This window comes from Bombina bombina, chromosome 5, assembly GCF_027579735.1.
Source record: "Bombina bombina isolate aBomBom1 chromosome 5, aBomBom1.pri, whole genome shotgun sequence".
NCBI classification, from domain to species: domain Eukaryota; kingdom Metazoa; phylum Chordata; class Amphibia; order Anura; family Bombinatoridae; genus Bombina; species Bombina bombina.
In genome coordinates this window covers 571,908,432-571,924,361 of record NC_069503.1, presented here as the reverse complement: position 1 = coordinate 571,924,361, position 15,930 = coordinate 571,908,432, and the positions used below count along the sequence as shown (strand labels likewise).

Genomic DNA, 15,930 nt, shown 5'->3' with positions numbered 1-15,930 from the left:
TAGTTAGTTTATTTAATTGTATTTATTTGTAGGAATTGTATTTAATTAATTTATTGATAGTGTAGTGTTAGGTTTAATTGTAGATAATTGTAGGTAGATTATTTAATTTATTTATTGATAGTGTAGTGTTAGGTTTAATTGTAACTTAGGTTAGGATTTATTTTACAGGTAATTTTGGAATTATTTTAACTAGGTAACTATTAAATAGTTATTAACTATTTAATAGCTATTTTACCTGGTTAAAATAATTACAAAGTTGCCTGTAAAATAAATATTAATCCTAAAATAGCTACAATATAATTATAATTTATATTGTAGCTATATTAGGGTTTATTTTACAGGTAAGTATTTAGATTTAAATAGGAATAATTTATTTAATAAGAGTTAATTTATTTCGTTAGATAAAAATTATATTTAACTTAGGGGGGTGTTAGTGTTAGGGTTAGACTTAGCTTTAGGGGTTAATACATTTATTATAGTAGCGGTGAGCTCCGATCGTCAGATTAGGGGTTAATTATTGTAGGTAGCTGGCGGCGACATTGTGGGGGGCAGATTACGGGTTAATAAATATAATATAGGGGTCGGCGGTGTTAGGGGCAGCAGATTAGGGGTACATAGGGATAATGTAGGTAGCGGCGGTATACGGAGCGGCAGATTAGGGGTTAAAAATAATATGCAGGTGTCAGCGATAGCGGGGGCAGCATATTAGGGGTTAATAAGTGTAAGGTTAGGGGTGTTTAGACTCGGGGTACATGTTAGAGTGTTAGGTGCAGACGTAGGAAGTGTTTCCCCATAGAAAACAATGGGGCTGCGTTAAGAGCTGAACGCTGCTTTTTTGCAGGTGTTAGGTTTTTTTTCAGCTCAAACAGCCCCATTGTTTTCTATGGGGATATCGTGCACCAGCACGTTTTTGAAGCTGGCCGCGTCCGTAAGCATTGCCGGTATCTAGAGTTGCAGTGGCGTTAAATTATGGAGCCTAACGCACTGAAAACCCAGCCATTCTGTGAACTCTAAATACCAGCGGTATTTAAAAGGTACGGGAGAAAAAAAGCACGCATAGCTAACGCACCCCTTTGGCCGCTAAACTCTAAATCTAGCCGAATGTTTGTATTAAAGAACTTGATTGATATTAAACATTAAAATATGTTAAACATTTACTAATGTTACTGTATTATATTTAAAAAAAAAAACACATGTCGACTTAATATATTAATATTTAATGGATCACGTATATTACATCTGCGTCACACATATCCGCATAACAGTCCCATGAGTTACAAATAAGTCTACATGAAAAAATGTAGTAACAGTACCCCCAGGAGGTATGTGTATGGAAGTTACTAAGATATGAAACATTAAGGAACGGCCAATCAGAGTTCATCACACAAACATAACTTGACTCAGTATGGTCTAACGGACATGATAACAAAATTTCAATATTTTAGCCAATCAGATGTACAGATACCATGTCCCATTGTGCATCTCATGTTTACTTCACCATATAAAAGTCCATTACACGTTGCCATTTTTGTCAGTTTTCTAGTTCCTGCTGGGATATACAGTATATATATATATATATATATATATATATATATATATATATATATATATATATATATATATATATATATATACGTTGATTGGAGTAGCCATGTTAGTCCAGAGATTTAGATATCAAAATAACAAGAGTATTGCATTGAGCAATGATACTTTTTTTATTGGACTAACTATACATTTATATAAATGTATAGTTAGTCCAATAAAAAAAGTATCATTGCTCAATGCAATACTCTTGTTATTTTGATATCTAAATCTCTGGACTAACATGGCTACTCCAATCAACCTGACTATGGAAGATACTGAATATAGCCATAATAAGAAGCAAATCATGAAACTGATCACAAAAGAAACACAGATCAACAGTGATATATACTTCCTATCATCCTGCAAAAAAATGAATCTCATTCCAAATGGACTGAAAATTAAGAATCCACTTGCAACCACTCATAACTGTGAGTATGCTGAAAAACTTTGCAGACGTACCAGTAAGAAACTGAGAAATAACCTTATTCATCAACTATACATCAAAAAGCAAATAATAAAAGACCAAAAGCAGCTCCTACTACAAAAACTACAAGAAAATAATGGGTACATTGAAGAAATTAAAAAAGAAATGCAACACTTCCACAAAGCACAACAACAAAATTTTATCAAGAAGAAAAAGAAGAAACTTGTGTGCCTGTCACAAAACAGAATAAAACACCAAATGCAAGAAAACAGAGCTCCAGGTGACAGATCAACTACAACCACAAATGACCAAACGTCCACAGACAAGAACAGCACCTCATTTAAAACACAAACTGTCACCAACCAAGAAAACCACACAGAAAACTCAGGGATTGTGAACCTTTCAAACTACCACCTGTCAGGGCCAGAGATATCAGTACTATGTAAAGGATTATCATTCTGTCCAAGTACAAATCTAGACAAAATCCAACTGTGCTCAGACTTAGAAGAATTCTTCAGGAGATAGCGGCTAAAAGAATTCTTCTATGACAAAGAAAATACCAGCACTACGGAGGACTACAATGAAAAGAAAAAGAACACAATCTTCACACCTGCACCAGGACGCAACACAAAATTGGACAGCTATATTGAAAGCTTCCGGTTGAGAACATCATCTCTGCTCAACACACAGCAGAAAAAAATAATGTATAACCTCTCACACTTAGAAAAAAACGCTATAAAAACTTAAGAAATAATGAAAATATTACCATTAAGCCTGCGGACAAGGGAGGAGCAGTGGTGATCATGAATACACAGGACTACATCACAGAGGGAAATAGATAATTATCAGATCAAACTTATTACAAAAAACTGGAAAAGGACCCCACCCAGGAATACACTTTGCAACTTAGAAAACTAATTAAAACATTCCCTAAACACACGCAACATAAACTGGACAAACTGGTGCCCTCTAACCCTAGCATAGGGACATTCTACATGCTCCCAAAAATCCACAAACCAGGGAACCCAGGAAGACCAATAATAACAGGAATGGACACTCTGACTGAGCAACTATCGGGCCTAGTGGAGAATATTCTTAAGCACTTAGTTATTAACACCACTAGCTTTATAAAAGACACCACTGATTTTCTTAACAAAATCAGCCAGATAACAGAATTGCCAGAGGATACTATATTTGTGACAATGGATGTGGAATCCCTGTACAGCAATATTCCACATAAAGATGGTATTTATGCCTGCTTAAACTTTCTTTCCTCCAACAGCCCTAACCAGACATATAGTGCTTCTACAGTCAGTAAACATACAGAATTTATCCTTACTCACAATTATTTCATCTTCAACCACTCCATCTATTTACAAACCATGGGAACAGACATGGGCACCAAAATGGCACCACAGTACACAAACCTCTTCATGGCTGACTTAGAGCAGAGATTCCTAGCCACTCACCTCACAAACCCTTCAAATACTTTCGCTACATCGATGATATTTTCATCATATGGACAGAAGGAGAAAAAAACCTTGAACATTTTCATAAATCATTTAATCTATTTCATGCATCAATCAAGCTTAAAATGAACTTTTCTAGAGACTGTGTCAGCTTCCTGGATACAACAATATCCATCACAAATGGAAAACTGCACTCATCTGTATACAGGAAACCAACAGATAGATGCAGCTACCTCCACACCTCCAGCTCCCACCCCAATCACATTAAAAAATACATAATCTACAGTCAGGCTACAAGATACCACAGAATTTGCTCAGATACCAAGGACCGTGACAAACACCTCATCACACTGTCCCAATCATTCAGAGAAAAAGGTTACAAAACAAGGATTATAAATAAAAAAATTAACTCTGCCCTCAATACTCCACGTGAACACTTACTACAAAACAGGGAGAAGAAAAACATATCACGTATCCCACTAGTAGTCAAATACAACCCTGCTGTGGAAGGGATACGAAAAATCATAAAAGACTTACAGCCACTACTCTTAGAGGATCCCACACTCAAAAAAATCTTTCCAAAACCCCCAATCCTGGCATACAGACAACCACCTAACCTAAAGCAGAAACTGGTACATAGGAAGCTACCCCTTGAGAAAAAGAACACTCAGAATGGAACCAAGTGCTGCTATAAAGCACTCTGCAAACTGTGTCAACACGTTTGTGAAAGCAGCACAGCAAATCACAATAATAAATCTTAAAACATTAAAGGGGCATATTCATGTATATCTGCAAATGTGGTATACATGATACATTGCACTGCATGTGAAATGAGATGCTATATTGGAGAAACAAGCCAAAAACTGCACCTTCGGATGAACTTACACAGACACTCAATCAAAAACCACTGTGAAACAAAATACTGCACCCCTGTTGGTCACCATTTCACCCAACCTGACCACTCCATCCAAAACCTCAAAATAAAAATTCTCAGAGGCAACTTCAAAAACACCATGGAAAGAAAAACCTTTGAAATGAAAATGATAATGCACTTCAACTTGTTTAATTCTGGACTAAATGTGGACTCTGGATTCTTAACACATTATCAAATTTTTTTGTAATGTACTTTCATTTAGTCAATTACATTGTATATTCCACATTCTTTATACACAGGTACACAGGCAAGCCTATGTCCACACTTTTGTCTTTTTTAACTTTTGTATTCCCTCTGTATATACAATTTCACATCTTTATAGATATTGATTCAATGTTGATATATAAATTTATGTCAGTATATGCTCTATGTATAGCTATATATTTCCCCTGTCTGTTCTCCTACACTGGACACTGTCTGCCTGTTACCTAAGCCCCCCTTATGATTTTTACGACACCTCCTCCTCTCCCTGCACTGTCTTCTTAGCTATTCTGTGTTTTAAGATACAATCTGTAAATTCCATTGAATTGGTCAGTATTGCTTCAGACTCCGAAAGCTTGTCAACTTATAAATGTATAGTTAGTCCAATAAAAAAAGTATCATTGCTCAATGCAATACTCTTGTTATTTTGATATCTAAATCTCTGGACTAACATGGCTACTCCAATCAACGTATATATATATATATATATATATATATATATATATATATATATATATATATATATGCACACTATGGGCCAGCTTACAAGTGGCAAGCTATTTAGCATTTTCACTTGTTTGCACATACCACCGGAAGTAAACTTTCAATATTTGCAGGTTAGCACATGTATTACAAGTTGAAAGTAAATTGTTTACGCGTGAGTGAATGCTAACTTCAGGACTTCAGATATTGTGACCAAAATATAAAGAGCCAGTGTAAAATAATCTCTATATTACAGACACCTGATGAAAATAGATTCCTCTATAAGCATGTAATAATCTACTTATATAGAAGTAACATTACAAAAACATAATACATCAAGGGAAAAGTCTCATAGAAATGAATGAGTTAAATTAAAAAGTAAAAAATCCCAAAGTTGATATGCAGTAGTGAAGCAAGAGAAAATCCTGGTCCCTTTCAGGTTTCTTTTTACATTGCAGAACCTCAATCAGTATGAGGCAATTGCTGCGCAATGTAAGGAGAATCTGTCCCAGACACCCAGGAAGATCCTTCTTCTGTGTTGCTTGTTATATGCAGGCTTGAGTTTTAGGACGTTAATGCGTAGTACATGTAAAAGAGCAAAAAAGAACGAATAGTGGAATATTGTCTGTTTGATTAGTATTTATTACACACATCCAATTCCCACAGAAATTATGTTCACATTCAAAGACCTCAATAGTATATGAGGTAATTTCAAAACTCCATAAAAAAATGTCAATTAGGACACTTGAAGCAGTAAACATCCATTATCAATTAAAAGTCCTGCATACTGGCGTTACTGATAAATTCTGATGTGTTTTGAAGGCTATAGCAAAAAATCTCCTTCTGTGTCACCCTGGGAGGTTCCCAGTTGGTTTGTTTGAAAGTGTGCATTGTGTGGGTGCTGGTTTAGGGTCCCAGGAAGGGGGAGACCTTGTCATGGTCCTGGGCTTGATCCTTTGGTGCCAAAATGTAACTAAGAGAAAGGGTGGTGATAGACTGCGCTGGAAAAAGATGGTATGGCTAGTGAGTTAGGATAGGACTTCCTCTAAAGGTCCCAAAGAAAGAGTTTAGTGTACAAAGAGATAACACACCAGCGCCAAAGAATGGCTATAATACCCTAAGAAACACAGAGTCAATGTGTAGATGAATAAAGGTATAAATTTATTACTAAACTTTAAACATAACAGAACTGATTATTAAATAAAATAAAATAGGCTGCTACTATTTAGCGCTGTATGTCTCTATCTAGGGCTGTATCTGTTTTAAACTAGATGTTTTAAATTAGATGCTTAGATAGTTGATTTAGCTCTCTCACAAGCTAATATATATATTATTGTTTTTCAGGTTGGCCAACCTATACATTACATTTATTCGTCACAAACAGTGAGAAAAATTTAATAATTGTTTTTTAAAATATTTGAGACTATTTTATTTTATTTTATTTAATATTCAGTTCTGTTATGTTTAAAGTTTAGTAATAAATTTATACCTTTATTCATCTACACATTGACTCTGTGTTTCTTAGGTTATTATAGCCATTCTTTGGCGCTGGTGTGTTATCTCTTTACACTGCCAAAATTTAACTGACTTCCCCTAGCTTTGCTTTTAAACATTACTGTGAATCTGCTGGAGAGTTCCAGGTTTTCTGTGTGTTGTGTTAATAATGTTTGTAATGCTTCCCTGCAGACCTATCACCCAGGCTACTCTGGGACTAACTACCTGGGTTGCTGGGAACTTTGCAGCTGTCTCTTAGTGTTCAGGGCTGTGGAGTTTGCTGTGACTTAGGATGTGTACCAAGTCCAGTATTTTTTGTATTTACATAAACCTGTGTCACCCTTGGAGGTTTGCAGTTGGTTTGTTTGAAAGTGGGCATTGTGTGGGTGCTGGTTTAGGGTCCCAGGAAGGGGGAGACCTTGCCGTGGTCCTAGGCTTTATCCTTTGGCGTCAAATGTTACTGACTTCCCCAGTTATGCTTTTAAACATACTGTGAATCTGCAGCGAGTGCCAGGTTTTCTGTTTGTTGATAATGTTTGTAATGCTTCCCTGCGGACTTGTTACCCAGGCTACTCTGGGGTTAACTGCCTGGGTTGCTGGGAACTCTAAAGCTGTCTGTTAGTGTTCAGGACTGTGGAGCTTGCTGTGGCTTAGGATGTGTATACCGCCAGTCCAGTCTGTGAGTGCGGTCCATTCCTGTGTTTTGTATATATATATATATATATATATATATATATATATATATATATATATATATATACTGTATATATATCCAAATATATAAAATAATATATATTACTCCTTCGAAGATACATACACACTCTCACTCAGAAAACACATCTGCCAGGGTGCTCTATAAATCTTCATATAAATCCAAATATAAGCATTAACTGGACTGTCACATTTGGATTAAAATAATTTTACTATACGTTTTCTGAAATCCATTGAGTGCTTATATTTGGCTTTATATAAATATTTATAGAGCACCCTGGCAGATAAGTTTGCTGGAGTAATATATATATATACATACACACACACTATATACATTACTCTATCTAATAATCACTTTTTGATAATTTTCCATTTTCCTTTGGCTATTCAATTTTTTTGGTAGACATAGAGAGAATCGGGTCAGTGGTAGAATCAAGGGAAACAAATTTATTGATTAAAGCATGGAAGTAAAAACAAAGTAAAAACTTTCTACATGTATATTGGGATGGCAGACGCATTTCAGCTCACACCTTCATCTGTGACCTATAGACATAACTTGACTAAACATATATATATACCCTAAGGATATAGCTGATTGGATGATCAATTAATTGAGTAATAAGCAAACTCCTTCTGATCATTAACTCATAACATGCTGCTTATAGATAACAAGGAAAGCAAGGAAAAATACATAGTCAAAAACAAGAGCATGTATAAAATAAGTATACATAAAATGCAATGTAAGCGAGTTATATCAATATATAGAAAACAAGCATGATCATAAGAAACAAAATCTTATGTAATAATCTTTAAAGCTGTTAAGAACATAGTGGGAAATGAGAAAACCAATGAGTATAAAAAATGCATATGAATATGCATAAGTATATACATTTAAATTCTCTGAGGCCCATTTATCAAGCTCCGTATGGAGCTTGTGGGCCCGTGTTTCTGGCGAGTCTTCAGACTCGGATCAGGTCCGCAAGACCTTTGATAAATAGGCCTCAAAATCTCAAATAGTTGGGAATACTATGACTATGGATAAATCCTGTGATAAGTCAGATGCCCGCAATAGGAAATAGAGAAGTAATAGTAAGACCTAATGGGAGAGAGAAAAAAGAAACACACCTTTTTGTCTATTTTAAAATAATTTATTTATCCTCCCAATACTTCCACTAAACCCATAGGGGCATGCGACACTCAAAAGGTAATCTCGCCTTAAGTAGTTACCAAACATATGGGTCCCATATATAACAGTAAAAGATTATGGAGACTATTAATACATGTTGTGATCTAAAATGAGTTGACCATGGTGACGATCTATAACCCTTGGAAATAAGTAATTCAATAAATACAATGAGATAGAAAAGAGAAAAAGAAATATATATATATATATATATATATATATGTATATACATATATACATATGAATATGTACTGTATATAATTAAATCACTGTGATGCTACTTAGAATAGTTTGACTCTGCTAACATATTACACTCAGCAGAATAAAATAAATCATAAGTGTATTCTTGAATTCCTAAATGAAAGTTGAATGAAAAAAACTATCAAATGGACCTTAACCCCAGACATTGATAATGCTGGAATTAATATTGATACCAAGGGGCACCCTTGTTCTCAGGGTGAATATCCAGAATGCCTCCTTTTTCCTGGGAGGTCGACAAATATGGTCTATTACTAGCTATTTAAAGGTTTGAACATCACAGTCATTGTTTACTATGAAATCTTCTGCTAGGGCTGAACATGGAGTGATAGAAGATATATCACTAAGGCGTTCCCTAATCCTTACTCTAACCTCTCTGGTCGTCATTCCTACATACTGTTGGTTGCAAGTCTGACACATAACCAAATAGATCACATATTTAGTTCTGCAATTTGAACAGTGATCTATATTGTAGATTCTCTGTGTGCAACAAGATTGGAAATGCTTAGATATCAAAGTATGTCCGCAAGCTTTACAGTTAGGTTTACAACATTTGAAATGACCTTTAGCTGTAAGCCAACTGCTTTGTGGGTGTAAACTGAGGACCATGCTAGGAGATAAGCGATTTCCTAATGTTTGATTTTGTCTAGAGACAAAACGAAAATCTCGTTTCACTATGGGGTTGAGGATCTCATCACCCATGAGAATAGGAAGAGTTTTTGACAATCTTGACAATGTCATCGTATTGCCTGCTGAATTTTGTATTAAATATGATTTTATCATCTTTAGTAGTGCCAATATGGATTGAGGTCTTATCCTTCAAAAGCTTTGTACCTGTAGCTTTGCTTTTTTAATCACAGAAATATTTGTATTTGTTGTAACAGAACCCTTTTTCGACAAAAATTTGTCATTACCCGAGCAATTTTGTTTTAACCTAATTAACTCTCCCTTTATCATGCTGAAACCTGTACACTTAGGGTGCAGGCTCTTTGCATGTAGGAGAGTATTGGATTTGATAGGCTTACAGTAGAGTTCAGTATTGATACTATTGTTGCATGAATCACCTTCTAGTGTCAAGTCAAGATATTGTACTTTTAATTGATCACAAAAATATGTGAATTATAGACCACAATCATTTATGTTGAGTGATGCAACAAAATCATCTGCCTCTTTAACTGAGCCAGTCCAAATAAAGAGTAAATCGTCAATGTATTGATGATAAAATTTAACATAATGTTGAAAAGAATTCCGTTGTCCATAAACATGGAACAGCTCCCACCAACCCATGTAGAGGTTGGCGTACGAGGGGGCAAACTTTGCCCCCATCACTGTTCCACATTTCTGGAGAAAAAAAATATTTTCAAAAAGAAAATAGTTGTGATTAAGTAAAAATGCAATGATAGTGATAATATAATCTGTGAAACCTGTCAAGTAATTACTGAATTTATCCAGAAAGAATCTCACAGACTGTAAACCCAAATCATGGGGAATGGCTGAATGTAGTCCTACTACATCAATAGTAATCTATTTACAGTCTGGATACCAGATTTCTTTATTCAAGAGGTTTAACAGATGTTTTGTATCTTTAAGAAAGCTGGGTATTAACTGAGCTAGTGGTTGAAGAATACTGTCTATCCAAGCTGACAACCTTTCTAAAAGGGAACCTATGCCCGATACAATCAATCTACCTTTGATATGATCCAGAGACTTGTGGACCTTCGGGGGATGATGGAAGATTGGTATGATGGTATCCCTAATATATAGGAATTCCAGTGTGTCATCATCAAAATACCCAGCCTCTTTATCCATTATCTAGAAGGTCATACACAAGTCTCTGAAAATCCAGAGTAGGATTTTTACTTAATCTTTGATAGACCTCAGTATCATTAAGTTGGGGATGTGCCTCTTTAATATAATCTTCCCTATTTAGTACCACCACATTGCCGCCCTTGTCGGCTTGTTTGATGATGATGTGTTGTATTTAATTTTTTTGCTTCTGTGCTAGATTATGAAAAAGCCTTAAACATAAACATTTCCTAGAATTTATATAATCAGAATCTTAAAAATGTAAATATTTCCAAATGTATTTAAAGGGACAGTTTACTCAAAAAATGTCTCCCCTTTAATTTGTTCCCAATTATCTACTTTACCTGCTGGAGTGTATTTAATTGTTCACTTGTATTTCCATTACCTTATATTGGCATTTGACATATTTTATTTAGCTTGTGGAATTAAAAAATGTTAGTTTTCCATTGTTCTCTCCAAGTATTGGTGATTGGTTAATGGACAGATATAAGATAAAGAAGCAGGTACATGTACACAATGTGATAAAGTAATGAGAACTGATTATACATACAAGCTCAACACATTTTATTAGGTTGTGACCTCAAAACACAAAACCAGCTAATTCATATACACAAATAAGCCTTAAAAAAGCAAATCTCATACATTGTATACTCTGCAGCTGGTAAAATAAGTAATTAAAAACACATTAAGGGAAAATCAATTTGATAGTATACTGTCCCTTTTAACAAAAGCAATTTTCACCTTACAGGTATTGAAATACAGCTGGTAAAAAAAAAGCCGCCTGGATGAGGATGGATGTCTGGTCTTCAAAAATTGTAAGTGGATCATCGGGGGTTGGTGTTAGGTTTTTTAAGGGTTTATTGGGTGGGTTTTATTTTTAGATTAGGGTTTTGGGCAATTTAAAAGAGCTAAATGCCCTTTTAAGGGAAATGCCCATCCAAATGCCCTTTTCAGCTTAGGTTTATTTAGATAGGATTTTATTTGGGGGGTTTGGTTGTGTGGGTGGTGGGTTTTACAGTTGGGGGGTTGTTTGTATTTTTGTTAACAGGTAAAAGAGCTGATTTCTTTGGGGCAATGCCCTGCAAAAGGCCCTTTTAAGGGCCATTGGCAGTTTAGTGTAGACTAGGGTTTGTTTTATGTTGGGGGGGCTTTTTTATTTTGATAGGGCTATTAGATTAGGAGTAATTCATTTTTTTTTTTTGTTTAAATAATTTTTATTGAGGTTTATATTGATATGACATATAAACATGAGAAGTATAACATCACATAATGAACTAAAATATAGCAAATCATACAGTATATTCCATTTCCAGGATAATAGTAGTCCAGATTATGTCATATTCAGAGTTCTAAGTCCAAAGTAGACCTCAATTTTTTCTTTTTTTTCTTGCTTTACATCTTTTCTTCAGTAAGTAAATAGCATATAAGCATAATATAAACATGTATACCAAGATATACAGAGATAGTGAACTTTGAAAGATAAACGAGAAAGCCCAACATTTTAGTACATATACAAAGTTGTCACAGATTTTTAAAGAACTGTAATTAATTTTGCGGTATATTCGAGGATAACCCACGCTAGAAGTCTCTGGTATACAACTCACCAGAGATCTATAACAGTATTTAGGGAACAATAGTCTATAGAAAATTGAATCAAAACTTCAATGTGTAACTAAAGAAGTGGTTTAGTTACTGAGTAAATAGATGAGTAAGTGTATGAATGAGGGAATGAATGGGTATATGAATACGTGGATGAATGAAGGAGTAGACTAAGGAAAAGCAAATGGTATTCCGATTTGTTAAAATATAGTATGTATACAACAACATTAAAGGAGCACAACGCATATGGGTATATGGTTAAGGTAATGGATGGATGAGTGAGGGAAAGCCTAGTTAGGTGAGGAAATGGGTGAGTATATAAATGAAGATAATGAAACGAGTAAATGAATGAATGGGTTGATGAGTGGGTATATGAAAATATGAACAAGGGAGTGAGTAGGCGGGGGAAGAGATTATCTGGGTCCCCGGTTGCTAAAATATGATATATAGACAATGACAGTAAAGAGACCCAGCATACATAGATATATGATTAAATGGGTGAATAGGTGGATGAACGAGTGAGTGGTTGAGTGGATGAATAAATGAGTAGGTGAGTGGGGGGGGGGAGGTTAGTTGGGCTCCCAAAATTAAATACAAAGCCTTATAGAGCTCTGTAAAGCACATAGTATGGAATGCAAAAATAAGGAAGCATGGTAAGTTAGGAGGGAAGCATAACAATGTACAATCTATACTATATCAAACATTGTAATAGTAAACAAATGTACAATCTATATTGAAAATCATATGCTCTAGTAAGGGGGGGGGGGCAATGTATTCCATATGAACCCAAAATATTATAATAAAAACAAATGAATTAGGAGGGGGTCAGAGTCTCATATCGGGAAAAGGTGGAAAGGGAGGGAAAAGGGAGAGGAAAGGGAGAGAAAAGGGAGAGGAAGGGGGGAGAGCGAAGACTGGTCTTGTAGTTTACCAAACTAAGAATGTGCCTGAATTCACTAGTAATCTTAAGAGCTTATCCTTCAGCCCATTATAGCATACCTAAATATAGTGTGGAGTGAACCATCCGAAAAACTCTCAATAAAAATTACAGCCCTCGACTAAACAACTGCTACTAATGTTACATTAAACTGACAGCATACACTGATGCCAATAAAAGTTGAAGGGCGTAACTATACAGCAAATAGAGAATACACAACATAGAGTGTAGATTAAAGGAATAAAAGTAGGGTCCAAATCAGATTAGATCTGTTGTAAAGGTGCACCAGTTTCAAAAACAATAAAATATACTGCTTAAGCAGAAATGTACCGGTATACGAAATCAAAAATCTTATTGGTTGGGTGTGGGCCCTACACCCAACCACAAGCAAACCAGACAGATATGCGACCAATCTGTAGAGCCAACCTTTAGGATAAATTGCAATTAACAAAAATATGTAAAACTGCTGTAGAACCTTATTAGCCCAGTACCTGAGCTGCTTTAAATATGATAAAAACCGGCATTAGTATAGCTGACATCCCATAACTAATAGACATTTACAATGGCTCATAAATAATGCAACTGACATTTCACAAATTAAAATAAACATAGCAGAAACTGCTTCATAGCGTGTGAGAGACGTATTAAGGACTAGGGGAAAAATATAAATATTTGAGAGAACTCTTAAGCCACTTACCAGAAGAGGCAATAATTTTAGCAAAAGGCTAATTTGGTATATCTGGAGCACAGTGACATGAGAGTAGAAAATTAGTGGGGGAACCATCTTAGCATTAAGGATGAATACAGGGTTCTGTTTGGATAAATCATAAAGATGGCATGCCTTTGTCATACTAATAGTTAGATAATTAGCTGAGTCGAGGGGGATACGGACTACTTAACTACTGTTTGCCCAGGAGTAAAGTACATATTAAGCTGTACAGAAAAAATAAATAGTGTATGGGGGTATACTCCAAATGTGGCCTTTGTCCTAGAGCTAAGAAATATTGGAGCATTAGTAAGCTATGTCTAAATAATATCATATAGCTCAGCTAAAGTAAAAAGTCTCTCTATTACATCAACACACCCTGCATTATCTTAGACTTAAGCACTCACATTTGGCTTGTAAGTATAGTCAAGTATAGAATTGCATTATAAAAGCAGCAGAGAGCTGTGTCTACAGAAAAGAAAATATATAACTATAAATACAATAGACAGCAATATGCCCTACCAACACACATCTATTAAACCCATAAGTACACTTAAAGCACAAAACTCAGATTAGGATGTATAATATAAACAGTGACAGTCATCAAGAGCCCTCTTCAGAACATTAACTTTGGACGGTAGGAGGCAGTGGGGAAAAATATATAAATACCTAGTTGTGAGCTGCATATAAAGAAGTAGATGTGTCTGTAGAGGGCATCGAAATAGATGTATAACCAGGAATCTTGGAGCAGACCCAAGCAATACAGGAAGCCAAGCCAAACGTGTACAAAATTATGCCATGCATAGAGCATAATTAAACCTCTACTCCCCTCCGGTGGTAGAAAATGACAATTACATCTTCCAACAGAAAATATACATTTAAATCTAAATTCTGCAATGTGGTGCATTTTTATACAAATGACTCAAATAATTGAGGTCAATGGAGCTTAACAATGTGGATCGTCTGCATATATATGAGAAAAGCCTTCAGGGGACAGTTGTCATATTTAGCCAGGTCTCATAGGTGGACAAGCACTGTTATAAGTCCGATTTCTGTCATGCCATTATTAATACACATTCTCCACCTCTTCCTGCAGAGAAATTGCTCTAGTAATATCCTAAATTATATCAACCGTGCTGCCCCATATTTGCGATAGTTAAGAGGAGACTAGGGCTTACCTAAATAAATTGAGAGCAATTCAACAGGTCCTATAGTGAAACATGCAAAAGTATGCTAGGCACATAAGTAATATAGAAAACCAAGAATTGGTATGTAGATTGTTTGGGACACATAATAACAATACAATATGTCGCCTCATCATTAACAGACATGACAGGTCCCTTTTTAAGTATATTACAAATGCCATCTAAACATTACGTTTTCGCTGTACATGTGCATGAGTAGTTTCCTACCATTTAGAGGAAGGAGACAGACATACGATATATAAGCCTAATGGCTGGAAGATAACCGCTAAACACTTAACATAGAACAATGTAATGCTAAACTTTATGTGCTTAGAACAACAAAACAGCATGCAGCCTGTCACTAAGAGATCTGTCCGTTAGTTGATATCCATTAAATCTTAGCCTATACCCCGCCTGATGGGAGACAATTTTCTGCCGGTTGCAATGGGAAAGTCTTGAGACATGTCCACAACAATAGGAGGGCTACAGTGAGGACTCAGGTACACTTGTCCGTGCAACGAGATGTGTTTCCCCATAACAAGCCACCATAAACTGGATCTGTGCCATATGTTTCCAGAGCTCATCTCATGGCTATACAACAGCTTTTTCAGAGCTCTCTCCCGTGGTAAGTGTGGGAACGTCATCGGGTCTAGCTGTGATTTCGCCAGTCCTGTGTCCTGAGACCAGATTGCACAATCATCCACTTCATTTGGAGCTGGGTGTAATATAAGCGGAGATGGAGATGTCGGAACTGCAGGCCACTGCACCAGGGGCGCAAGAGCTGACATGGTAACAGCAAAATCTTGGTCTGAAAATTGAGGTAAGTGTCCCTGCACTTCCAAACAATCGGCCCCCGTCCTTGCCTTCAACAAGCTCTCCTCTATTTTACAGAAATGTGTGCGTATTAGTAATTTCAGTTTCTCCAACAAGACCGCTTGTAGATGAGCCATTGTATGG

The 15,930-nt window shown here is 35.8% G+C and overlaps 1 long non-coding RNA gene across 1 annotated transcript in view; it reads right to left on the bottom strand.

Annotated features, from left to right (window-relative positions):
• Nucleotides 1–14,516, bottom strand: part of LOC128660588 (uncharacterized) — a 46,444-nt gene extending 31,928 nt beyond the window's left edge. Inside the window, exon 1 of the long non-coding RNA XR_008402555.1 lies at nt 14,459–14,516. This is a non-coding gene — a long non-coding RNA (uncharacterized LOC128660588). The remainder of the gene's footprint in view (nt 1–14,458) is intronic.
• Nucleotides 14,517–15,930: the final 1,414 nt, after the last annotated feature.